Here is a 26,739-nt window from a genome sequence, read left to right as displayed (position 1 = left end):
GAGTGACTGGATTGAATTAAAAATAAAATAAAAGAAATAACAGCAGCAGAGGCTGCGACCTCGAACAAAGAAAAAAATAATTCCATCATTGAATTTGATTTTTAAACGGTTTTTAGACAACGATTCCTACATGGAACAGGTTCCAAATTCATCCTAGAAACTTTTCAAATCCATAATTGAAACAGAAACATTAGAACAAGCTTGAATTTCATGAAGAACATTTGCTTTGACTTTTTTAGAGATAAACTTTGACTCAAAAATTCGTAATTGATATTAGGAATTGGGATTTGAAACTTTACAGATAGTTTTAATATGGAATTCCTAACATGACTACATTTTTACATTTTTAAAATTGAATCGAATTTGAGGTTTGGATTAAAAGTTCAAAAACAGAGGTACCGGGTGAGTTTTCTATCTTTTCTGCTTTTGATTTTTCTTCAAAGTGCAGTAATAGAAGCAGTATGTATTAATGATAATTGAATCATTGAGCTATACAAGTGATAAGATCGATTTTTGTATGGTATTGACAAATGAGGTCGCCAATCTTAATCGAGCAGACACAAAACAAAAAAATAAAAAAATAAAAAAATAAAACAGATGTAGATGGGTAACAGATTCATCACTTTTTTGTGTGTGTTTATATAACATATTTAATATATTAATAATTAATAAATATAATAATAATAATACTATTAATATTAGTATTAATAATAATAATAATAACAATAATAATAACGATACTAATAATATTAATAATGATAATAGTAATATTATTAATGATAATAATAATAAATTATATTATTTTCTAATAATAATAATAATAATTAAACTAGGTTAATGATAATACTAAAAATTCATGAGATTAATAATAATAACTAACATAACAATAATAAAAATAATTAATAATACTCTTAATAATAATAATATACTAGTAATCATAATAGCATTATTATTAATGAATATGATAATAATAACTCTAAAATTTATAATAACAATATTATTAATAATAATAATAATACTAAATTATAATAATACTAATATTATTAATGATAATAATAATATTAGTAATAATACTACAACTATTTATATATATCAAATTCGTATCTATAGATTATATATTTAAAATGATATTAATAACACTAGTATCAATATTAATATTAAAAGTAATAACAATATTATTATAACAATTATATTTAATATATTAGTATTACATATTATGGATTATGTAATGTAACTATATAATATATTATATAATAATGAGTACTATATATTAATAATAATAATATCTAATAATAATGAAGATATAACAAGTTACATGTTTCCGTAATAATATTAATGATACTGATATTGATATTTGTAATAATAAAAGTAATAATAATAATATTATAACAAGTATATTTTTAACTTGTAATTACATTTAATTATTAATATTATATATTATATGATAACATATTTGGAATATTTATTAATTATACATCTTATATGTATTACCATATAATCATAATTATTAACAAGAATCATTTATATATATTTATTCATTTTAATAATACATATTTATTCTGTTTATAATTTTACATTTTTAATTCTAATTAGTTAAAGTGTATCTTATTTATTCAAAATATTATATATACTCTTATGTATGTCTTTATATAAATATATTTACATTCATATTTATATACAATTGTTCGTGAATCGTCGGGAATAGTCAAAGGTTAAATGTATCCATGTAAACAGTTCAAATATTTTGAGACTAAACTTTATAGACTTTGCTTATCGTGTCAAAATCATATAAAGATCAAGTTTAAATTTGGTTGGAAATTTTCGGGTCATCATAGTTATTGAGTTCTTCCATTCTTTAATCATTTATTATTGAGCTTTCTAGTTCCAGTTATAAGCTATGATATAAACGTTGCTCGTGTTTTTTTATAAACTGTGATGTAGTTATGAACTATGATTATAGGGTAGCCCTTTCATCATCCGAAGCGCGAAGAGATTGTTAGACAGATTGGTGATGCACTGAGAGCGAAAATCGACTACCTTGGTCGGCTTTTATCGCTTGTGATGGTAAACATTTTCCTGAAGGAATAGGAGAAGTTCAAGTATGTATTTACGTTTGTTAACTTTTCAATATATTGTAGTCTGTTTATAGTCGGTTAATTCATCACAATCTACTAAACTATGTGATATGATCAATATACATCCTATCATTGTTGAAAGAACTAATTAATTGTTGTAACATTTCCGTCTTTGAAATTGTTTTGCAGATGTTTTCTATATGTTTATGAAGCTATCTGTAAAATTGTTAATACTATATTGGAAACAATTTTTCTTTTTGGACATTAAGAGTTGGAATGTAAAAGATTTGAAATTTACATTGAAAGTCTCATAATCTCATTTATATGCATTCTTAATAATCCTGCACTTTTTATGTGTTCTGCTTAAATGTCAATTTGCAAAAGCTAAATGTGAAGTATTTATGTTGCAGGAAGTTATTGATATGTGCAACTTTGCAGTGGGTTTAAGCCGACAACTAAACACATCAGTTATACCTTCTGAACGTGAGTGCTATTTCTAGACCTTCTCTACAATTTAGTATATATAAAGATTACACTTGTTTTTATTGTGGATGGTAATGTGTTGAGAGTGTGGTGAATAGAGGTGCTAATGGTGACCCATTTACCTAAAATGGATTGCGCTCAGTAAAATTTATTGTCTAACACGGCAAATTTTTAATTTTACAACTTGGTTTAAGATGAAACAAGTTGAACTGGTCAAAGTGGTTTAAAGATATCCAAATATATTTTATTTTACAACCTCCCAAATCATTTATCAAATAATTCAGAAATACTTTGATACAACAACTATACACATTTTTATGAAAAAACCACTAAATTAGAACTTCTTTGGAAACTTCTTCGTTAATAACCCTGGTTGCTTTGTTAACAGGTCCAAATCATATGATGCTCGAGGTGCGGTATACACTTATCCTATATGAAAATGCTTAATTATTCATTCAACTAATTACTAATATATTATCAATTATGTACGGATGTGGAATCCTCTAGGTGTTGTTAGTGTCATTACAACCTCCAGTTTTCCTTGATGTTCTTTGTGAGCATTATAGCCCTCTTAGATATTTTAGAATGGGTAGATTTCAAAATAAAACTGTCATGTTAAAACTAGATATAAACTTGATCTAAAACTACACATCTGGTTCAATTTGTTGCCATATGTAGTTTGTGAAATTGTTGTTATTGGTACAACTATACATTTTTATAGCTATAGCTATTTTTTGTTTTATTGTATTCTTAATGGTTCATATCTGAATCTGATTTCCAGAAATGCTGAATACTATGACGATGAATCTATAATAACATCATAGATAAATCAAGTTCATCGGATGGGTCCAAGTTCCGGAAGTTACGATTTACCTTCTGTTTCACAAACGGAAGTGTTGAAGAAAGAAAATCCCGAGATGAATCAGTATAGTTTTTCTTCATCTACAGCGGGACCCGGTTACACTTTTGATGGTAGTCAGCTATTGAACCAATATTTCCCACAATCGCAGGCGCCAACACAAATGCCAAATGTGTGACAACCCGGAAATTTTCGACCAAATTTAAACTTTAATCTTTATATGTTTCCGACACGATAAGCAAAGTCTGTAATGTTGAATCTCAAAAATTTTAAACTGTGTTCATACATTCATTTAACCTTGACCAAATTCCGACGATTCACGAACCATTATATAAATGGATGTGATTTTATATATATATATATATATATATATATATATATATATATATATATATATATATATATATATATATATATATATATATATATATATATATATTATAACTTGAGAATATTAACAAAGTATTAAATGTATAATACCTTACATGAACGTATTTGTTTCAATATGTTTATCGATGGAATTAGAAGATAATATCAAATGATTGATTTATCAGATATATTGTATGATTACGAGTCTCTGTTGAGAGGTCCACTTTGATTTAGGAAACCTTTCCTTTTTAATAATATTAGGAATAAATGGTAAAGTGATTCACAAGAAAGAACAAAGTGTCAATTAATGAGTGTTAGACAAAAGTTAGTGTAAATTCCTGTTTGATCTCCAATACATACTTTACAATAATTTCCTCGTGTCTTTTGATAAGTTAATTATTTAGCTTTCATAATGATTGATCTTATAGAATAAATAACTAGGATAAGGTTCGTCAATTAGATAAACCCATTTGATATTTTACATTAAGATGATTTCATACGTTTATATTAACCATTGGACTTTACCTCACACTTCATCAATAAACTGTAATCTAAAAACTTGAAACCTATTATGAATATATAAAATTCTACTTTTCTAAAACGTTTTATGATATAACGATTTCCATTATTTTAACCTTTTAACAAAATGATTCTTAGATATATTTAGTTTTGGAAAACAAAATTATCATATTTATTTGATTTAGTTTCAAACGTATAAAAACGTTTTCAGTTTAAAAAGAACTTTATTATTAAAACGTATATAACTTTTAAAAATATCTAGAACCACTTTTGACAACTCATTACTTAACCAGTATGATAAAGATAACGATATTTATATTTTATTTTATTAAATATATATAACGATTTAAATTAATATTATATATATACGTACACAGTTTTATACTTTTACTATACTTTAAATTTACCTTTACTTTACTTTAACTTTAATATTTCACTTTAATAATTCATACTTTAATAATTCACTTTAATAATTCACTTTAATAATTCACTTTAATAATTCATACTTTAATAATTCACTTTAATAATTCATACTTTAATAATTCACTTTAATAATTTAAAAATCTATTATAAATAGAATTCAATAGGTTTCATTATTTCATAGAAACTTAAAATATATTTCTCTAAACTCTCTCAATCAATTTACATATATATATTTACTCAGTATTATTTCAAGATATTATTGGTATACATAAAATACTACGACGAGGTCATGAGCGTATTATTTCAAAATGGATTTTTTGAACGGGATAGGGTTATAGCTATGGAGGTTATGGGTATTCTTCGGGAGGTATGCTCGTGAGGTCAAACTAGTGTTTATCATCTCCGTTGCGTCTACGTACCTTCCTGCAATATTTAATCTCAATATTGATATGTGAGCACTCATATCTTATCTTTTATATATTAATAGCGTATCCCTGACTAGTGCTCGAGTACTTATCATTTTGCGTACTTGTATATTTTATTTCGTCAATATATAGTTTATGATAAATCACGAATTTGATACATATGCGACTGAGATAAGGTATATGATATGCATGTCGTTGGAAAGCTGGCAAAAAATTAATAACTTTTCATTTAGAAAGCTTATGGTTTCGATGAACGAATTAAAAGATATGGTCAACTGAATTATTATTAATTTTAGTATTATTATTATTAAAATGATTATTATTATTACTATCGTCGTTATTATCGTCGTTATTATTATTATTTAATAATAATAATAATTATTATTATTAATATCATTATCGTTATTAATATAAGTATTATGATTGTTATTGTTATTACTACCGTTATTACCATTAAGGTTATTATTAATATTATTATTATTATTATTATTATTATTATTATTATTATTATTATTATTATTATTATTATTATTATTATTAGTATTATCATTGATATTATTATAATACTTATTAGTATCATTATCATTAAAACTTATATAAAAGAGGACTAAAAGCTATTAAACAAGTCGATTAGGAAATAATAAGTATAAGTATCATGATTCAGTTAAATTATTGTTAAGATTATGATTTAGATAAAAATATTATTTTCATTATTTTTGTCATTATTAGTAATATTATTATGACATTAGTATTACTACAAAAGATTATTACTTGTTATCAAAATTATTATTATCATTAGTAAATATCAATATTGTTATTATTAATATTATTATTATTATTACTATTATTATTAAAATAATTAATATTATTATTATTATTATTATAAAATAATACAACTTTTGGTTCATTATTATTATTATTATTATCAATATTATATTATTTATCAAATAAATACTTGATATAAATATATATTTATGATACATACATTTTTATCATTAAAAAGATATTATGTGAACATTATACAAATTATAATACTTACTATATAAAAATATATTTTTACTATATATTACTATTAATTTTTATCATTAATACATTATAATAAATGATGAAATTAAAATATTGTAAGATACTGATTTAAATAAAAATATCATTTTCATTATTTTTATCATTATTATTATTATTATTAAAAGTATTATTAATATTAAAACTATCATTTTTACTAAAATTATCATTTTAATAGAAATATCAATGTTATTATAAAATATCATTATTATTATCATTTTAGTGTTATTATTATTAAAAATTATCATTTTGAATAGAACTATTATTTTTATAAATATTATTATTATTACTGTTAATATTAAAAGTATCGTTATTGTTAAAATTATCATGATTAGAATTATCATTTTATCATAATTAATATCATCATTAATAAATATAAACATTGTTATTATTATTAGTAGAATAATAATAATTATTATTATTATTACAAAATAATACAACTTTTACTTATTATTATTATTATCAATATCATTTTATCAAATGGATATGTGATACAAAGGTATTTTACAACATGTAATATAATTACATTAATAATACATACCACTATATTTTTATGATATTAAGTGAACTTTATAACATGAGATTGGGTATTGTTGTTGTTGTAAGTGAACTTTATAAATTTTATTACTTAAGATATATAAAAGTATGTTTTTATATATAAATTTTAATATAAATTTTTATTTATTAATAAACGATTTATATTATTTACTCTAATAAAATCTGTTAAATTTATTTAAAATGACTATATTTAAGTTATATAATAATCATGTATAGATTTTGGAAGTCATTTTGGGTCAAGTTGACTTTTGTTGACTTTTGCATATCAGTCTCGAGCATTAGGATTGTGATACACTACGACTTGACCTAAATTGTTAGGCAGATATTGACCAACATATAAATATATATAATTAATATAGGTTCGTGAATCCGAGGCCAACCTTGCACTTGTTCAATGCCATCATATGCATTATTACTACGAAATACAGTATTGTGAGTTTCATTTGCTCCTTTTTTAAATGCTTTTGCAATCTATATTTTTGGGACTGAGAATACATGCGCTTTTATAAATGTTTAACAAAATAGACACAAGTAATCGAAACTACATTCTATGGTTGAATCGTTATATCGGATATCGCCCTTGTTGAACTTGGTAACCTAAGAATTGGTGTTTATTATAATTGCCACCAGTTGACGCGAATCCTAAAGATAGATCTATGGGCTTTGACATGCCCTAGTCAGAGAATTTGAACAGCTTTAGTACTTCGATGATTATATATGGGGATATTCTAGATGTATTTTGTTAATGTCGGTTACCAGGTGTTCAATCCATATGAATGATTTTATGAGAAATGAAAACGAAATCTTGTGGTCTATTAAAATTATGGAATTTATTGATTATGATAAACTAATGAACTCACCAACCTTTTGGTTGACACTTTAAAGCATATTTATTCTCAGGTATGAAAGAAATCTTTCGCTGTGCATTTGCTCATTTTAGAGATATTACTTGGAGTCATTCATGACATATTTCAAAAGACGTTGAATTCGAGTCGTTGAGTTCATCAAGAATATTATTAAGTCAATTATAGTTGGATATATTATGAAATGATATGCATGCTGTCAACTTTCGAAGTAATGAAAGTTTGTCTTTCAAAAGCGAATGCAATATTTGTAAAATGTATCATATAGAGGTCAAGTACCTCGCAATGTAATCACATGTTATTGTATTCGTCCTTATGGATTAGGACGGGTCACTTCAAAATGTAGCTCCTTTTTCAAATGTTATGGTACTAATAGATAGATTAAAATTATATTTCTATACATTTTGATAACCGTAGGATTTTTTTGTGCCCACTTGATTAACATATATTACAGTTTCTGCAGCAGCAGGCTACATATACAAACTCGTTACCGAGCACATTGTTAGCTGCAAATGGTCATCCTGACAGAGAATTTGATCTTTTGTACTCGCCTTTTCTTGCAAGTCATCTATCGACGGTTCAACTATTTCTATGTCATAGGTATTGTGCGTGAGTTTTCACTTGCCACCAAAATGAAAGAGTTTAAAGGTAGGGTTTAGTGAGGCCAAACTAAAAGAGGGAACATTTCAAAAGTGTAGAGGAAAATATATCCCGCTGAGAGGAAAATTTACCCGCTAAAAGATTTTCATATTCGATTTATTATTACTCCTCCGTCCTAAATATATTATCCCTCCTCAATCTATTATCCAATATTCTATTTTACAATGTCACAAGTTAATTTCACTCCATCTTTCAATTTCCGTATTTAATTTCATCGTTCGTGTTGTTTATTATTATCAACTTCGTTTTTGACGTTTGATAAAAATTTCTCTTTTGCTCTTTAAATGTTGAACGAATTTGTCGCCCAATGATTTTTTAACATATTCTTTTGTTGTTTTGCCCCAGGTTGTTCTTGCATTTCTACCGACGTTTGAAGTGTTAATTGGCATTTTCAAAGTTCCGTAAATAATGTTTGCGAGTTAAAGTGATGCCCATATTGTTTCTTGAGATAATGTCGACTAACAAAAGACTATAGAAACTGGTAGTCCCTCTGTAGGTGACCCTGTTAGCCGTATATGTTTAGTGTTTTCGCATCAGTTGCGTGAAATGATTGTTAAAAAGAGTGGTGCAACAAGTACCTTTGGATGATAATGTGAGCTGCATAGATGTTCACACATTGTTAGATTGTGAAAGAGCACTTTCTAGTTATGATTTGGGTAAGAGAAATAGTCGTGTCACTACATTTATTCCGGATACTTCATCACATTGCTTAGCAGATCATCAGGTTATATTATGCATCATAAACTTGAATATAGTAGGTATGATAATTTCGCTCTATTTTAAATGCTTTTTGTTTATAAATTGCCATTTTGTTAAAATTAATACTTTATTGCATTATCAAACTCCTTTTTGGTTCATCTTGATCTCATTTATGGGTTGTTCTATGTTGTCTATGTAGGTTACTCTTTCTATTAAAAGGACCTCCTGTGCAAAGTTCTAGATGTCTGTGCTGTTAAGATATTAAAGCTAAGGGACTGGTTCTGTCATTTAGTGATTCTTCATGGTTGCCTTTGTTTCTTCTGACATTATTTAAGTGATGGTGTGGACTAGGGTTGCTGTAGACACACACGCTCCTCTTCATTCTTGTTCACTGCTACTTGATTATAAACCCTAATTTTGGTTCATAGTGTTTGGTTAATTTCAGTCAATCTTGTTATCAATTGTGTCCTTGAATACTCTGTAATTTTGGCACTTGTTAGTTTTATCTCCGGTTTATGAGTTAAAACTCTTTGATCCGTTCGTATTGTGCCAAGTGATAACTTTGATTATTCATTAAAGTGTTCTGGTGGTGTTCTTGTTGATTGCTGCTCTAATTTTAACATGGTATCAGAGCGTAGGCTTACGATTGATTGGTGATTCGTCCGATCTCTTTGCAGGAACCCTAATTTCAAAATTAGGGTTAAGGCTTTGTTCGATTGCTAATTTCTGCTACTGTGATTGATCTGATCATCCCTCATCGTCTTCCGCTGCTGTGCTAGGGATCTTTACCCTCGTAGGGGAGTATCTTTCTTTACTCTCTGCTTTATTTATTTTTCTCCCTTTATTGACCGAATCCCAGTGCCCAACTCTTGATCTGAGTTCCTAGAAACTCATGAAAACCTGATCAAGCACTCGGTTGATTCCTGACCCTGTTCCTTTATTCTTATTATTTTTGGTTTGTTGTGTGCTTTGCCTCTTTTTTGCCAATCTGGTTATTGTTTTCCGTGTGTGTTGAAACCTGTTTTTGTGCTTCTGGTTTCTTGATTGCTTTGCTTATCTGTTAGTATGGCTGATGAAATTGCACTTACACTTATTAATAAACTTGACTTTGGTGACCCTTTGTATCTGCACCCTAGTGACACTTCTAGTACACCTCTAATCTCCTTCAAACTTAAAGGAATAGAAAACTATAAAATATGGAGTAGATCTGTGCTACTTACTCTTGGTACAAAAAATAAAGTTGGATTTGTTGATGGTACTTGTGTTAAAAATGCTAATGATGAAGCTCTGTCTAAACAGTGGGATAGATGTAACTCTGTTGTGTTGTCTTGGTTACTTGGTTCTATTGCTGATTAGTTGTATGCTGGTTTAATTTTCTCTGAAAATGCTAGTACTGTTTGGACTGAATTAAAGGAAACCTATGATAAGATAGATGGGTCTATTACCTTTAACCTACACTTTAATATTAGCACACTAAAACAAGGAAATAGCTCTCTGTCTGAATATTATCATAAGTTGAACTCCCTATGGAAACAATATGATGCCATGGCAAATTTGAAAAAATGTACATGTGATGCTGCTGATGAAAATGTCAAACATAATAATATGTTTAAGTTAATGCAATTCTTGATGGGTCTAAATGATTGTTACATGAATGTTAAGAGTAATCTTCTGTTAAGGGACCCATTACCTGATGTTAAAACTGCATACTCTGTATTGTCTAGGGAGGAATCCCATAGAGGGTTAACCAATTCTGAAAATAAACCACAAACATCTGTCTTTCTTGCTCAAACTGATTCAAACATTTCCTCTTCTAATAATGTTGTGACTGATAATAATGTTCAAAGGAGAGGAAATCAAAACAGTTCTTTAAATGGAAACAAAATTGGGCATACTATTGACAGATGCTACAAAATTGTGGGATTTCCCCCTGATTGGAAAGAAAGACCCAATGGGAACAAATTTAATAGTAAACATGTTGCTAATCATAGTTCTATGAGTGATAGTTCTAGGTCTGTATCTGGAAATAACATGAACCTGACAAATGAATAAATGATGAAGCTGTTGAGTCTAATTAATGAGAAATCTGGTCCTGATATTGCAACTGGGAACATGGCAGGTACTGTTTTAAACAATAGCAGAAAATTTAATGAAAACTTTCACAAATTCTTCAATCCTAAAACTAATTTTACAAAAGGTGAAAGTAAAGGTTGGATTGTTGATTCTGGTGCTTCTCAACACATGACTGGGTCTGAAAATGGATTAAGAAACATCATTGATGTCTCTCACTTAAATCTAACTGTGGGACATCCTAATGGAACTAAGGCCATTATTAAGAAAATTGGTGATTTAAAACTTAATGAGAACATAACCCTGTTTAATGTGTTGGTAATTCCAGAATATTGTGTTAGTCTTCTCTCTATTCACAAACTGACTAAGGATAGTAAATTGATAGTTGGTTTTGATCACACTAAATGCTATATCCAGGACTTAAGGCTAGGGACAATTGTAGGGACTGGTGATGTTTATGATGGTCTCTATGTGTTTAATGTAAGTAGCCATGAATATGTGAATGATTATTTATCTGCTAATAAATGCTACCTGTCTAAAAACTTGTGGCACAACAGACTAGGTCACCCCTCTGAAAATGTTTTAAAGAAACTTAAAGACAAAATTGATCTTTCAAATCAAGATATTAACTCTGAACCTTGTGATATCTGTCACAAGGCTAAACAAACTAGAGAAACCTTTCATGAAAGTGATCACAAGTCTACTATGGTTGGTGACCTTGTTCACATTGATCTTTGGGGACCTTTTAGGGTTCAAAGCAGGGAAGGGTTCAAATATTTTTTAACTATTCTTGATGACTATTCAAGGGCTGTCTGGATATATTTAATCAAATCTAAAGATGAAGTCTTTTGTCAAATAAAGTCCTTTGTTTCCTTTCTTGAAACATAATTTGAGTCAAAAGTCAAGATCATAAGGTCTGATAATGGTACTGAATTCATTAACAATCAAATGGAGGACTTTGTAAAAAATAAGGGCATTCTACATCAAACATCATGTGTCTATACTCCTCAACAGAATGGGATTGTTGAAAGGAAACATAGACATCTTCTAAATGTGTCCAGGGCTCTTATGTTCCAGGGTGGTTTACCCTTAAATATGTGGAGTGATTGTGTTTTGACTGCTTGTTACTTGATAAACAGGACTCCTTCTTCCATTCTCTCTGGTTCTTCTCCTTATGAACTTTTGTTTAACAAGTCTCTTAATCTCTCTCATTTAAGATGTTTTGGTTGTCTATGCTATGCTACCATTTTAAAACCTTTTGATAAATTCAGTCATAGATCTGAGCAATGTGTTTTGGTTGGTTACTCAAATAAAAAAAAGGGTTACAAACTATACAGCCTTGAAAACAAAAATGTTATTTTTTCAAGAGATGTCAAGTTTTATGAAACTGTATTTCCCTTCAAAAACAAAAATTTTCATCAAGTGTCATTGAAAATGAAAACAATATGAGCAATAAAGATTCTTTTGATCAAATATTTTTTGATGACCTTAACATCTCAAGACCCAATGATGAGGAGAGAGAATCAAATGATGGTGAAGGTAGTAGTGATCCTAGTCCTACAACTGTTGTGCAACCTACTAATGACCCTGGTAGTGATGCTAATAGTGATAGTGATAAGGATCCTACAGCAACACCAGTGGATAATTCCACTTCTCCTGAGGGCAATGTTCCACCTAATCAAAACCTAAGGAGATCAACTAGAGAGACCAATCTACCCAGGAAATTTAGTGACTTTATTGTTGAAGGAAAAGTGAAATATGGGGTAAAAAAATATGTTAATTACTCCTTCTTGAACTGTGAAAACTATGCCTTTGTGTCTAGCCTAAACAAATCTGTTGAACCCAAATGTTATAAACAGGCTATAAATGATTCCAATTGGGTTGAGACAATGAACTTGGAAATGGAAGCCCTAAATAGAAATAATACTTGGATTGTCACTAATTTACCACCTGGTAGGAAACCTATAGGATGTAAATAGGTGTACAAGATAAAATACAAGTCCAATGGGGAAATAGAAAGATATAAGGCTAGACTAGTTGCCAAGGGTTACAATCAAAGGGAGGGAATTAACTATGAGGAAACCTTCTCACCTGTTGTTAAGCATGTTACTGTTAGATGTGTGATTACCCTTGCTGTTCAAAATAATTGGTCATTATTTCAACTTGACATTAATAATGCCTTTTTGTATGGTGACCTATGTGAAGATGTGTATATGACATTACCTGAGAGTTACTTTGATGCTAATGATACTAGGGTATGCAAACTTACTAAGTCTTTGTATGGCTTAAAGCAAGCACCTAGACAATGGAACTTCAAACTTAATGTTGCCCTTATTGAAAATGGTTTTGTTCAAAGTGTTTCTGATAACTCATTGTATGTCAAAAACACTGGTGATGTGTTTATTGCCCTGCTTGTGTATGTGGATGATATTGTCATCACTGGTAATAACAATCTTGAAATTGAAAAGGTAAAAATGTTTCTGAAAACCAAGTTTCTAATTAAAGATCTAGGGAAACTTAAATATTTTCTTGGAATTGAAGTCTTAAACAATGAGAAAGGAATCTGCATTTCTCAAAGAAAATATTATCTTGAACTTCTTGATGAATATGGTCTGCTAGGTTGTAAACCCTCTAACACTCCCATTGAACCAAATCTAAATGTCTGATGTGAACCAAGTGAAAAAGACCCCTTACTCTCCAACATAACTGAGTACCAAAAAATGGTTGGAAAACTGATCTATCTGACCCTTACCAGACCTGATATATCCTTTTCTGTGCAAGTTCTTAGTCAATTCATGCATGCTTCTTTACAGTCTCATTTCAATCTTGCTTTAAGAGTCCTTGGATACCTAAAAGGCTCTCCTAGTTGAGGTGTGCAATTTGTTAAAAGTGATTCCTTTACTTTAAATGCCTTTTGTGATGCTGATTATGGTAAATGTAAGGTGGATAGGAAATCTGTTACTGGTTACTTGGTATACTTTTGTGGGTCTTTAATCTCTTGGAAAAGCAAAAACAAGCTACCATTGCCAGGTCCTCAACTGAAGCTGAATATAGGGCCATGGCAAGTACAGCTTGTGAAATGTATGGGTCAAGGATTTACTTCAAGAACTTGGTGTTAATGTTGATCTACCAGTTGACTTATTCTGTGATAACAACTCAGCCATCCAATTGGCTGCTAATCCTGTTTTTCATGATAGAACCAAACATTTTGAAATTAATGTGCACTATATTAGACAAAAGGTTTCAAGTGGGTTAATCAAAACAGTCAAAGTCAAATCCGAAAGTCAACTAGCAGACATTCTAACCAAAGGTCTTAGTGTGACCCAACATGGTTTTTTGACTAGCAAGCTTGGTCTTTATGACTTATAACAAAAATGAGTTTGTGGGGGGATGTTAAAATTAATACTTTATTGCATTATCAAACTCCTTTTTGGTTCATCTTGATCTCATTTGTGGGTTGTTCTATTTTGTCTATGTAGGTTACTCTTTCTATTAAAAGGACTTCCTGTGCAAAGTTCTAGATGTATGTGCTGTCAAGATATTAAAGCTAAGGGACTGGTTCTGTCATTTAGTGATTCTTCATGGTTGCCTTTGTTTCTTCTGACATTATTTAAGTGATGGTGTGGAATAGGGTTGCTGTAGACACACACGCTCCTCTTCATTCTTGTTCGCTGCTACTTGATTATAAACCCTAATTTTGGTTCATAGTGTTTGGTTAATTTCAGTCAATCTTGTTATCAATTGTGTCCTCGAATACTCTGTAATTTTGGCACTTGTTAGTTTTATCTCCGGTTTATGAGATAAAACTCTTTGATCCGTTCGTATTGTGTCAAGTGATAACTTTGATTATTCATTAAAGTGTTCTGGTGGTGTTCTTGTTGATTGCTGCTCTAATTTTAACACATTTGTTTTCTTTTGTTTACTTCTTTCAAGTGTTCTATTCTTTTTGCAGCTAATGTTGTATCGTCTATTGCTGTTTACGTCTTAAGGTATTTTTCTAATCATTAACGTAATGTATTTGATATATTTTTAACATTCATAATTGCATGTTGAAAACGGAAATCTATGTCGAAGATGAAGTTTTTGTACACATCATTATTTTTATATTTGTGATAAGAGTAATTTTTATAACGTGCACCTTTATGCTTATACATGAATGTCTATTTGTAGGTTGTACGTAACGATTGATAAAGATAGATGTTGACATAAGACATGTGTTGCTTGTCTTTGATTTTACATTCTTGTCAAATGTTACTTGAAGTCTTTATATGTAGGATTATTTATGAATTTTTTATATTTAGTATTTATGTTTTGAGAATACTTTATAGAAATATAATTATGTTTTATTTTATATTTGTTTTTAGTATAAATTATCAATTGGGTGTCCATAATCATATTTAATAAAAATTGGAACCGCCAAAATCGCCCAAAATCCGAAACCAAACCGGATTCAAATATTCGAACTGAACTCGAATAACTGAACCGTACCCGAATATCTGATCTGGATCCGATTATCCAAGCCGGGCCCGAATATTCGAACATGATCCGAATACCCGAAACCTAATCGGAATCGAATATTCGAACCGGATCCAAATAATCGATCTGGAACTACTGTGACTTGATAGGACGCCATATAATTATGTCATAATAAACTTGATATAATATCATTATATTAGGGCCATTTTTCATGGTATTAAAATATCATATCATTACATATTAGGACCCATTTTGTGGTTTTAATGTGTGAGATATTTTTGTTAGGACATTTTTTAGTTGTACTAACCTTAATAATAATAATAATTATATTAGGACCCTTTATGTGGTACTAAAGTATTATATCTTTATATATTGGACCTATTTTGTGGTTTTAAGGTTTCAAATATTTATATTAGGACTTCTTTCAGTGGTACTATCCTTAAAAATAATTTTATTATGACCCTTTATGTGGTACTAAAGTAACATTTGTGCATATTAGGAGTTTTTCCCTTGGTACCAAACTAGTATATCGTTAGATTAGGACTCTGCTTATTGGTACTAATGTACTATTTTATAACAATAGGACCATTTTTTTGGTCCTTACAAATTATAAATTTTTATTTGGACACTTTTGTTGGTACTTATGTCATCTATTTTTACTTTTTGAGACGCTTTGTGTATGTCTCATTTTCAAAAAATGTCTCCTAATATGTGTTTTAGGGACCTTTCTTTGTGGTTGTTAATTATATTATAGGACCTGATCATTGGTTTCATAATCTTATTACTTTTTAGGACACTTTTTAGTTTCTATACTTTATACGACCGCGTTAGATATAACCCCATTGGTAGGTCCTATCAAGCTCAAAGGTCTTATAAAGTGGCTTTATAGGACCAAATTGGGGGTCCTATAGGAGCATTTTTCTTGTAGTGAAATGAGTAATAAATGTGTTGGTGTTTGGTCGTAAATACTGAAAGTTGTGAATTATGTTGTTGATCAATAAATAATTCCTAATTCCTCTATTTGTAAATGTATTAGGGATGGTTCAAACATATACTTTTGGAAGCACTGTTAGACCAGAAGTGAGCCACTTATGATACGATTTAACAGATTGTATCATTTGGATAAAGATAAAGACCGTCGCATCAAGGATGGTTTTGTACAAGGAAGATGGCAATGGAATTGAACTCGAAATCAAATAGGGTCAAGAAATGAAGCGCAACTACAGATTATGCTTGATGAAATTGGAGACATAGTTTTATCATACAATAATGATTGATGGTATTGGACACTCGAGTCGAATGGGGAGTTTACTGTTTCATCTGCTCTAAAATTTATTGAAGATCACATCATACCATCCCTTTCTCCACGTACTTAGTAGAAGTGGTTTATACCTAGGAAGGTTAATATGTTCATGTTGAGATTTAGACTTGACAAACTTCCGCTACATATCAACTTGGCTATGAGAGTTATCAATATTGAACCTTTAATATGCGCTAATTGTTAAATTCAAGTTGAATCCATGGATCATGTGTTCTTCTCGTATGAGATTGCAAACAAATTTGATTACAAATTCGAATTTCGGCCGATACTGATTATGCTTGGAACGAATGGTGGCAATGGTTTGAAGACCCGGATCATGGGAAACATAAGAAGAAAAATATTGACACAATTGGGACAGCTACGCTACGACATATTTGGGGATATCGAAATAACTTGGTGTTTAACTCGTGTCAATTAAATGGTAAATTCGTTATTTGAATTTATACATTAATTTTTTTGTATATAGCTTAATCATAGAGGTCACTTTAATATTTTGTGAAATGATTAACTTTTCAAACCTTTATAATTTTCTTTGGCCCATCTACCCGCTTGTTAGAGAGTGTGACTTTATATATATATATATATATATATATATATATATATATATATATATATATATATATATATATATATATATATATATATATATATATGGGCAGGATCAATGAGGAAGTAACCAATCGGGGAAAAGCGGGGGGAAGCAAAATTTTTATTTTTTTTCGTTTTTTTTGAATTTTTTTTCCGGCATCAATATCACACGAAAATATGAACATTTAGAAGAGACACTTCGTGATGAATGTTATTATTTAGGCGGGAAAACGATCGACAAAAATAACATTCAAGATAATATTGTTCGTGAAGGATATGAACGTTTTTTTTTTTCATGTTTTGTGAAGTAAAATTTAGCCCGATTTAGAGTTTAGGGTTTGGTGTTTTGAGTTTATTCCATAAACCCAAAACACCAAACCCTAAACCCTAAACCCTAAACCCTAAACTCTAAACCGTTCGTGTTAAAAACTCAATCAAAATCCTAAATCTAAACCCTAAACCCTAAATTTCTAAACCCTAATATCTAAACCCTAATATCTAAACCCTAATATCTAAACCCCAATAGCTAAAACCACAAAATAGGCTCGAAAAACACGATAATTGTTATATATTACTTCTTCGAGCGTTTTCCTGCCAAAATAAAAACATTTATCACAAAGTGTCTCTACTAAATGTTCATATTTTCATCTCATCTATAATGTTCGTGAACAAAGTTTTTTCAAAAAACGAAAAAAAAAAAGTTTTTGCTTCCCCCCGCTTCCCCCCGAATGGTTACTTCCTTCTTGATCCTACCACTATATATATATATATATATATATATATATATATATATATATATATATATATATATATATATATATATATATATATGTGTGTGTGTGTGTGTGGTGTTAAAAAAACTACTAATAGAAATAGAAATAAAAACAGAAATATAAATATAATATGCTATATTAAGAAAAACATCAATAGATATACAAGAATATCATACAACTTGGTGACTTAAATCCTGTCGGCCGCTTTACTTTATTCGTCCTGTGCTCCGCAGTACACTCTAAGGTACGTTTTTCTTTTTTCTTTTTTACGGCGCTGTTTCGGGAGCCATCAGCAAGCGTCTAATTATTGGCGACTTGACTGTCGCTTAGAGCCTAAATCGAATCCCAGGCAACATTTTAAAACCCATGGAAATTCGTTCCACCATTTTCATGGCGTTGGCATTTAATTTTTTTTTTTTTTGGCCGGAGGTCCGTTGCAAGCAATCTCTTTATCCGTCGAACATAGAGAGGGAGGACTTTCTCTACCCTTGTGAGTGTTTCACTCGGGGTGGTGAAATGACTTCTCTTTGTCCTAGGGTAGAGGTAGGATTGTCTACGTCTCACCTCCCCCATACCCTACAAGTGTGGGATTGGGTATTGTTGTTGTTGTTGTTGTTGTTGGTGACTTACATTCACCTATCAAATGCCAAACAACTTGGTGAGTTACATTCACCTATCATATGTCAAACAACTTGACAATTTATTTCTTATTGTAATTGTATTTAAACACATGGAACGATATGATATGCAAACAAAAGCTATAGTGATAATTATAACACATTCACACATTTTCTTCCACAGTGGAGCCTCCTCCCCCACTTTGAACAGTGGGAGCTCGAGCCTCGGCTGCTCTTGCAGCAGCGGCGCGTATCTCATCAGCCGTGGGACATTCAGGAAGCATATTTGAGATACTAGATTCAGGAAAGTTTAGTACGGCATACTTACCTTTGAGTGCCAATGCAGCTACATCGTAAGCGGCAGCTGCCATCTCGGGTGTTGGGATATGTGCCTAGCCAAATACGACTATTTTTATTCGGCTCACGAATTTCAGATACCCATTTGCCAGATCGGCAACGAATGCCGTAGTAAGCCAGGTGGCGAGTGGAAGTGGTGCAGCCGACGCTTAGGCTAAGAGAAAAAGGGTCGTTGTTGTCATCGTGTTGTAGTGGTCGTCGGTTAGCCATGCAATGTTGGGATGGATCGAATGGTTTGGTTAATTTGTGTGAATTTATAGTTGAATAGATTCCTAGCTAGATGTGAACTAAAGTTGCGCAAGTGGTAAAGTTGTACGTTAAAATTAAAGTATGTCTCAGATAGTACCTTTGTTAATCATGAATTAATAGTTGATATTCGTTTCACGCATGTTGTCTTCTACCTTTTTAACAACCTTTTCATTTTCCCTTTTTATATTTACAACATATTTTTTTCCTTCTAAATAAGTCTTTCTTTCTAAATTAGTCTTTCTTACATCATGTTTCATTCCTCCATTTCTTAAACATAAAATGGCTAAAAGCAAAACTTTACTCTTCCCTTTGAAGTAGTAAGTCATTTTCCTATTTTTCTAAACCTTTTCTAGACTATGACTAATCAAAGTTGCATCTGTAGCAATAAATAGTATCAAAAGACGAATATGCCCTTGATGCTTTATGCCTAATTAGACCATTCAGTATGAGGCACAACAATAAGATTTTGTTGTCCCACAACAACCACAACAGGCTCTATGGGGTAGTTGTGGAGAGCAATGTTGTGGTGTTGTGGAGCAAACCGAGATACCCACAACGATGGATCAATCAATCACGTTATTTCTTTTTTTTTTTTTTTTTTATTTAAATATAATTTTAATTAATCTAATACAAATTATATTTTACCAATAACATCACAACACTACAATTATCAAAGCGCCTCCTTCATTCAACAACAATCTCACATCAGCAAAAATCACCCAACAACACCACAACATTTACCTCTATCGTAGAGAATGGTCTTAAATTTAAATAATCTTTTAATTCACTTTTAACACCTAACATGCAACAAGACCCGATCAGATGTAGTATTTTAGGTTATCGTCCCAAAAAAGCGTGAAAGCGTTTTATGTTGGTTTATTATATAGTCTAATTCTTATTTAAGAACTAGACATATATTTTTATGTTTTTGTTTAATTTACTAAGAACGTACTTTCCATTAGTAAATTAAATAATAATATCTTAAGAAAGAAAGAATAAATATTTAGATGAAATAAACAATATAAAATAAAAGTGGTTACATGAACGAATATCTTATGTGAAAAACATATTAGGTATGTTTCATAACTCATATTAACACAAAACAAGATAATAATCATAGACCAACTATTATTCATAGAGGGCTAAACTAAGTGTCGCATATCATTCATAAAGTAGGAGTTAAAGCGTATATCAGCTAAGTGATGTTCAAAGCTAAAATCTTAATTCGTAGTGGTTATTTGGATCACATAACACATATTAATTTAATCTTGTGATGACGACTTATTAACATGCAAATAGATTAACAAATAGATATGTTATTAAACCTAATTATAAATAGATCAAATCAAGTTACTAGTTGAAAGCCAATCCTTACCAAGTTTTCATGCAATCATTAAATAAACATATACAAACGAAGGATCTTTGATCAAACCTAACAATATTAAATTCTATTATATAAGCGTGTTTCATGTTTAACAAGTTCATCACTACCAATATTATTTAACTTAATTTCATGCAATCCAATTACTACGTTTGATTGACTAGATCTAACCAAGTAAAGTGAATCGAATAATAGATCATCGGATTAAGTATTAATTAACCCTGAAATCATGTTATCTAATTATTAATCATGACAAACAAGCTTATTAAGACATGACAGATTCAAAACAGTTTAAACATTCAATACAGAAACCCAATTATACAGATCTGGAAAAACTAGAAACTGCACAAATCAAAGCACAAAGCCGGCGGCTAGGCTCAGCCAAGCCGGCGGCGTGGATTGAGGAAGTCGACGACTTCATCTGTTTCGCAGACGAAGTTTAGTTTTCGTCATAGTAACCACTATGAACGTTTAGTTCATAATGGTAGACAAATAGTATGTTGAAACGGTAAATAAAATAAAAGAATAACAAGAAAATGAATTAGACATGTACCTTAAAGTAAAACGAAGATTAAAATTGAATAAAACTTGAATATAACTTGAATGAAGCTTGATTACAATGTTGAAACTTGAATAAAACCCTAACAACTAAGAGTTTTCGTATTTAGGTGAAAACCCTAGAAAAGTAACGAAATTGTACATTGAAAACTGTAACAAATGACCTCTATTTATAATATACAGAATCGGTGACCAAGCCAGCAGCTTCAGTGACAAGCCTACGACTTCCCTTGGTCGTTTACTCCTTCTCCAAGTAAAACGTGATCTTCAAGAATATTAAAACGCCTATCTGTGGTGCTTAAGCCTGCAGCTTCACTCATCCATGATCTTTCTGATATAGTTGCCTTAATTAGCTTTTTCTTGGGCTTTAAGTACACGAAAGTGGGTCTAAGCCGGTGACTTTGATTCCAAGACAACGGCTTGAGTGCTTGATCCCCAAGTTCTGTGATTTTCTGTGTTTTCTGAAATATTCTGGAATGATGATACCAAGCCGGCGGCTTCCTGCCTTTTCTGCAACTTTTGTGTTTTTGATCATGTTTAACATATTTCTCAAACAAAAACATTAAAAATACCTTCTTTCCATTTTACCCATTTTTTTGTGTTTAAGTATTCAAATTGACTTCAAAATACCAGGATACCTCCTTAAAATATTATGGAAAACTTGTATAATTTAGGAATTATCAAATTCTCCACATTTTACTTTTTACTTGTCCTCAAGTAAATTACATGAAAAATCTTCAGTAGGTCGGATTTTTATGCTTATAACTTTAAATTCTAAGAAAAAGTCAAGTAAAAAAAAAAAACTTCTATTATATGATGGGAATGGACTTATTATCAACTCTTCTTTAGGTAATGTTCCTTTCTTTTCAAGACTTGTTATATTTTTAAATAGGAATTTACATTCTTGTGTAAGTGCCAAAAAAAATATTCAAAGAAAAATGTTAATAAAACTTCATGAAGTTTAGAATTCTTAATTGGTTTTCACCGAAAAATAAATTAATTAATATATTCATATGATTTAATTGAAAAAGCTAATTATATTTAGAATCATACATATGTTTGTGTATTTTATCCACTTTAACTTCTCAATTAGCCAAATTCATGCCCTTGTCTATATTGATATTAGAGTGCATAAACATTAAGTTAAGATTAATTGATATTTGAAATTTTTATGATAATCATCTCCATGAAGCTTAGAGTTTAAGTCAATAAACCTCCAGTAGTCCATGATTCTCTGGGAATCGTTTTACAATTTTTGGTATAATAATTAAAGATATACAAGATAGTTTACAACGAGCTTTTCATTTCATGAGTTTCATGTATGATGTATGAACTCTTAAAAGTATTATCATTGTAATAATAACTTTTTGATTTGTCATAGATGGAAATGCAATAAGCATTTTTTATTAATGGATGATGGTTTTTTATTATGAATTTATGCACTTTTAATATTAATAAGTAAATCATGGAAAATCACTTTGGGTCAGAACTACGTAAAAAGTCACAAACACTATCTATAAAAGCTAAATATACTTAGTTTGATAATTTAAACTTAATTTATTTTCAAGTGAAAATGAGATACTTCTTTACTTAGTCTAAACAAAATAAAGTAAAATTAAAAATGTTCATATTCTATTCACATCATTTAAAATGATCTTACATTGACAATAAATTCAAATTTAAAACTTACAAGTCTTTATACATCTTTTATGTATTAATTTTTTTATCTTCACAAGTTTACATGATTTTGTAACTTATATTAGGAATTTATCTCTTGAAAATTTTAAATTTTTTCAAAAATTGAAGAGTTTTAAAATATTTAATATTTTTGGTATTTTTAATTGAGTAATCACTTCCCTCCCCACACTTAGATTATGCAATGTCCTCATTTGCATATTATTTGTATTTTAAAATGTAATAAATGAAAGACATAATTGTAAATAAGAGAAAAGAGTGATATTACTAGATTGTAGAGTCGTAGAATAATCACAGAATTGAAATCTTTGGATTCGAATGAGACAACTTAACAGAGAAATTGTTAAATAGCACAATGTATAACATTAAACATAACTTTTATTAATCACTTAACACATATGAGCTATATTGCTCTTACATTCATGCATAAAATAAAATAAACGAACACATAGAAAAACAAAATTTGAATAAAACATAAATGGATAGGTAGTTTTGATTATAGAGTCGGTTGCGCTACTTGTTTTTCAATCGGGATTACTCCGTAAGCTTATCTTCCCCACACTTATTCTTTTCTTTCTCTTTTAAAATCCTTAACTCCTCTAACAAATTCATTTTGACATTAAGACCTCTACGAAAAGACATTTCAAATTTAACTTCTAGATCATAAATTTATTTTCTCACTTCTTCACTAATTTGTATTCTTCTTTCAAAAATTCCATCATTACTTTTTCCACAGTAAACTCTTTCTCATCATCCTCCTCTTCTTTCTCCCAACACTCAACTCTAACCATCTTCACATTTGATCTTAAAACTTTTTCTCTAGGTACTAGCGGAATAAACTCAACAAGCGGGCCAAAACGAATCACTACGATATTATTTTTATAATTGATGGTGGCACGAGTAGTAGCGAGACATGGAGCTCTCATAAGTAAAGGAGTAATTGGATCTTCTTCCATATCCATAACTACAAAATGAACTTTATAATAAGCAAAACAAAATTGAACTTCAACATTCTTCACAATTCCTAAGGGCTTTTGTAAATGATTATCAGCAAAACAAACGATTCCTTCAATAGGTTCTAATGATGGCAATCCTAAACGATTGTAAATAGAGAATGGCATGACATTGATACTAGAACCAGTATCAGCTAAACCTCTTATAAGAATTGGACCACGAATCAAAAAAGGAATGTGAAATTCTCCCGGATCAGAACGAACAATAGAAAATTCAGGAGTTTCGGCCGGAACTTCGTATTTATCAACATCAATTTCAATAAAGAGGGCAGAACTAGTCAAGTTCTTTTTCTCTTTCCTTCAATTTCTTCATTATTTGAGGTAATAACTCTTCTTCTTCCTCATCAGTAAGATACTTAGATTTATCACTTGAAATATTAATCTCCTCACGAGCTTTTTCACTTACCTCTTCTTCATCAAACAATTCATGTACAAAAATGATCTCATCTCTATTAAAACCTTTGATTTTAGCATCTTTAGATTTATCCTCCTCATCTTTAGTTAACTCTTTTATATCTTGAGCATATTCTTCATATCCCATGTCAAACTCCCACATATATTTCAAACCAGGTTCATAATTTTCAACCCCTTTTACTTCTCTTACTACATTCACCTTCTCGAAACGAACCTCTTTTGGTTTCTCGAACTAGCTTGACTTTTACCTTCAACAAGTTGGAATAACTTAGTAACATTTCCTTCTAAGTTTTGGATTGAGCTTGATGATTATTTTGAACTTGGGAAAGTTGAGCTTTAATAGCATCATTATCTTCATTTTGGTTCTTGATGAAGTTGAGAATACTTTCTTCAAGGTTTGACTTCTTTTCTGGTTGGTTGTTTGGAGAATGGTTTGGAATGAAGGGTGCCCTAACAGGATAAAAACCAGGTGGATTCTTATTATTAGGATAAGGTGTTTGTTATTAAGATAATTCGGATTACCCCCTTGGTATTGGTTCACATAAGACACATTTTCTACTTGCTCCATAGTTAAACTAGCAACATAATCTTTAGTAGCATGAGGAGTTTGAGGACCATGACACCTTTCACATCCTACTTTCATTACATGCATCTCCTTAGTAAGTTTCACTATTTGTCTACATAAGTTACCCAATTGAGCATTCATAGCTTTGATAACATCTTCAGAATTATAACTCACAAACTTAACAGAACAGAAAATATCTAGGACTTGGTGCCATTCATGAGAATGAGCATCTAGCTTATTAATCAAAGATTCAGCCTCTTCAGCAGTTTACTCATGATATTACCAGTAGAAATGTCAATTTCTCTCCTAGTAGCTATGTCACAACCCTTATAAAACGTAGTAACTTTTTGAAACGTAGTTAACACATGTTGTGGACGTCCCCTTAGTAGTTAACCAAACCAAACCCATGCACAATAAAGCGTTTGATTAGTCTTTTGACGGAAGTTAGAGATTTCGGTTTAAAGCGTAACAGTTTTGTAGGCGGGAAAAAATGAGTTAAATTTTTTCAACCATAGTGTCCCACGTAGTGATATCTCCTTCGGGTAATGAATTTAACCATTCTTTAGCTTCATCTTTTAAAGACCATGGAAATAAACGAAGGTAAATGATGTTATTTTCAACATTAGAAATGTTAAACAGGTTGAAGATATCTTTGAAATTTCAAATATGCACATTCACATCCTCTTTTTCGGTTCCCCTAAATTGGTTATCTTGAATCAAGTTAAAGATCGGACCCTTAATATCAAAGTTTTTCCGTGATTGACGGTTGAGTAATAGCATGACCTAACCCTTGACGACCCGCTTTCATTAATGCTTCCATAGAATTATCAGTAGCCATTTCAGTTTCTGAATCAAAAAGAGATCCTAAAACATTAGAATCAAGACTAGGAGGTGAACTAGATTTAGATTGAGAAGTATTTTCTTTCTCGAAATTTAATTTCCTAACAATGGGTAATTCTTTAGAATTTTTAAATAATTTTTCGAAATCGGATTCTACGGAGGGATTCTTGGATCGGGTATACATTTGATCTAAAATCATAAAAAGATACTTGAGACTTTAATTTATGGAAGAAAGTTAATATTAATTGAGATGTAATCCTTTCATTTCTTAATAGCTTTAGATTTACGAAAGTATTTTGGAAGTATTTTAATACTTCATCAAAATTTAAAATGATAAATATAATAATAAATATTAATAACATAAATATAAATATAAATATTATATACTAATTTTTATCGCATAACAAAAAATAATCAAACATAAATCGAAATATTGAATATTTCAATACTTAAGTGGTCATCAACGTCTAGGTTCAAGCATGAGCCTTTAAATCGGAACCCCCACAACTATCCCCTAAAGGAGGACCGCTATCACTTGTTTTCAAGAAATATTAATAACCAAAATATATCTAATTTTCATTTTTACCGCGCTCCCCGGCAGCAGGGCCAAAAAGTTGATGTGCAAAAGTATACAGTGCTTATTTTGCTTTTCAAACTTTAAAATTTATATAACCTTTTAATTCACTTTTAACACCCTAACGAGCAACAAGACCCGATCAGATGTAGTATTTTAGGTTATCGTACCAAGAGAGCGTAGAAGCGTTTTATGCTGGTTTATTATGTAGTTTAATTTTTTTATTAAAGAAATTGAAATATATTTTTATGTT

This window comes from Rutidosis leptorrhynchoides, chromosome 8 (assembly GCF_046630445.1).
Source record: "Rutidosis leptorrhynchoides isolate AG116_Rl617_1_P2 chromosome 8, CSIRO_AGI_Rlap_v1, whole genome shotgun sequence".
NCBI lineage: Eukaryota > Viridiplantae > Streptophyta > Magnoliopsida > Asterales > Asteraceae > Rutidosis > Rutidosis leptorrhynchoides.
The sequence above is the reverse complement of the archived record's forward strand: the minus strand, read 5'-3'. Positions refer to the sequence as shown.